This window comes from Arachis duranensis, chromosome 3 (assembly GCF_000817695.3).
Source record: "Arachis duranensis cultivar V14167 chromosome 3, aradu.V14167.gnm2.J7QH, whole genome shotgun sequence".
Taxonomy (NCBI): Eukaryota; Viridiplantae; Streptophyta; class Magnoliopsida; order Fabales; family Fabaceae; genus Arachis; species Arachis duranensis.
This window is the reverse complement of record NC_029774.3, coordinates 117842426-117845546: the sequence shown is the minus strand read 5'-3', so window position 1 is coordinate 117845546 and position 3121 is coordinate 117842426.

Sequence of the window (3121 nt, the reverse complement as noted above, 5' to 3'; positions counted from 1 at the left end):
TACCATTTTACCTCTAATTAAAAAAAATTATAAAATAAAATAAAAGAAAGAAAAAAAAGGGGAATGATATAGTATTTGTTTGAAAAGTATTGTGTAGTTAGCATTTGTTATTTTATTGTGTATGATATAATATGTGAAAATAAAAAACAAATGTGAAATGTGTGTCAATCTATATTTTGTTGTTATTTTTTATTTTTTACTCCTATTAGAACTCCCTCCTCTTTTATTGGAGTCAAGAACTTGCTATAACTAACTATAAAAATAATAGGTAGATGGAACATTGTCTAAAAGTGGTAATTGAGGGCCAATACTTCCAGCAGATGAATCGTTAAGTGAAAATAGTGGTGAAAGACCAGTATTTCTAACAGATAGAACCTTGTGTAAAAATGGTGGTAGAATACTAATATTTCCAGCAAAAATAAAAAATATTTTTTTACGAAAGTGATAAAATTTATCGAAAATAGTATCAAACACGTGTATTATGACTTTTTATAATTCAAAAAAAATAGCTTCTACTACTTCTAGCTCATAGTCACATGGAGAGAATAAAAAAATTTAAGAAATCAACTGTAATATAAAACTAAGTAAATTAATTTTCTTTTATTTTTTATTTTAAAATTCAAAAACAAGACTAACTAATATAAATTGACCCTAACAACTATAAGAAAAAAATGTAACTATCTCCAAATAACACTAACTTCTACTTTCAAAGGTTAAATAAAAGGGTTCTATTTGTGAACAAATAAAAAAAATTTCTATAAACTATAAAAACTGTTAGAATATAATTAGGATCAATTAACATATCTGAATATTTATTACAGTTAAGTTTCTTGTTTCTAACATGGTATCAGAGCCATGGTATCCTCCTTGAAAAGGATATGTTATTTTTCCTTGTGGTGAAATCACCGTAGGCTTTGTATTTTTTTTCTCTATGCCATTCTTCTTTCCCTTTTGTCAATCCTTTGCTGTTTTTTTTACCTCACCGACTAGCCTATTTTCTCTGTTTTGTGTTTTTTTTCGAGTCGAATGATCAAACACCATTGTCATCCGCTGTTTACCTATTCTCATGAAGAAATCATATAGTTTTCGTCTTCTCTCGTGGCAGTTCCATCTGCGTTCTCTTGTGGCAGTTCCATCTGCGTTCTCTCGTGGCAGTCCCGTCAGCGTTTTCTCGTGGTAGTTCCGTCTGCCTTCTCTCGTGGCAGTTTCGTCTGTGTTTCGTCCGTGTTTCCTTGTGGCAGTTCCGTCTGCGTTTCTTTCCGGCAGTTCCGTCTGCGTTTCCTCAGATAGCGGCAGTTCCATCTGCGCTTCCTTCAGACAAGCGGCAGTTCCATCTGCACTTCTTTCAGACTAGCGGCAGTTCCGTCTGCGCTTCCTTCAGACAAGCGGCAGTTCCATCTGCGCTTCCTTCTGGCAGTTCCATCTGCATTCTCTCGTGGCAGTTCTGTTTGTGTTCTCTCGTGGCAGTTTCGTCTGTGTTTTTCTCGTGGCAATTCCATCTACGTTTCGTCTATGTTTCCTTGTGGCAGTTCCGTCTGCGTTCTTTGGTGGCAATTCCGTCTGCGTTCTCTCGTGGCAGTTTCGTCTGCGTTTCGTCAGTATTTTCTTGTGGCAGTTTCGTCTGCGTTTCTTTCCCGCAGTTCCGTCTGTGCTTCCTTCCGACAAGCGGCAGTTCCGTTTGCACTTCCTAGTTCCTTCAGACAGCGGCAGTTCTATCTGCGCTTCCTTTCGGCAGTTCCGTATGCACTTTCTAGTTCCTTCAGACAGCGGCAGTTCCATCTGCGCTTCCTTTCGGCAGTTCTGCCTGCACCCGTGGCAGTTCCATATGCGCTTCCTTCTGACAGCGACAGTTCTGTCTGTGCTTTCTTCCGGCAGTTCCGTCTGCATCCGTTCTATTAGTTTATGCATTTTTTATTTCGTTATTTTAAATATGTGTCAAACTCAAGTTGTCACTTGAGTTTGAGGGGGGGTGTTAGAATATAATTAGGATCAATTAGCATATCTGGATATTTATTATTACGATTCTCTTAGCACCTATAAATATCCTTCTATAATGTATCGTTCTAGACAAGTTGAACAGACAACTTGAGTAGACAGACAACTTGAATACACTCAATAATATACCATTCTTTCTCCAGTTAAGTTTCTTGTTTCTAACAAAAGCAAAGAAATTAAATTCGCACAAATTTTTGGTATACAACTATAGGTATATACATCTCTTTTTATAATAATTTTTTTCTCATTTCTTATCAACAATTTCAATATCAAAAGTAAAAAAAATGTATATAAAGATACACCATATAACATTTCTCGAAAATAAATTATCAAAATCCAATATATATATATAGAGTAACAATAATCGAACCACAAACCAAACCAACAAAAATAAATAGGTTCAAGCTAAGAAAACAAAAATTATTTTATCTTAAACAGTATTCAAATACAAAATTGATTTGTTCAATTTCAAGATAAACAAATAAAAAGGTTTGTGTTTTAGATTAATAACTAGTGTTAAACTTGATACACGGGCTTATATTTAAATTTGACATGCTTGGTAAAATAACATTTTATAATCATAAATTTTTTGAGTTTAATATAACACTATCATCGTCATTATATAACAAACATACTGAATTGTTGTTTTATCTTTATTCAAAGTAAAATTCAAATGAAATAGTTTGAAGTCTATAATATTCATGAACTATAAGGAAGGAGACCTAAAAAAATAAAAAACATATATAACTATAATAGTAGCATGTCAATTTTATACCAAAGTTTATATCAAAAGGCTAATAAAAATTTATCGACAACGTAGTACCTTACTAACCTCATTAGAAAAGCAATTGCATATAATGTTGTGTTTCCTGTTACACATTTCATCTCAAATTTAAAAGCAGAGTTATAGATAAATTAGTTATATTTACAGTAAATATTTGTACAAAAGTGTAAATCATAACATGTTATTAAAATGAAAATAATATTTTTCTTATCTAAATATTATTAAAAATTTCTTTAAACACGACATTTGTTGTTGATTACTTTAGATTGCCGTCTTAGTCCAGAATTAGAACCTTGAGGCCACTGTAACTCTTAACTCTTGACAAAGCAACGTAAAGTTGTC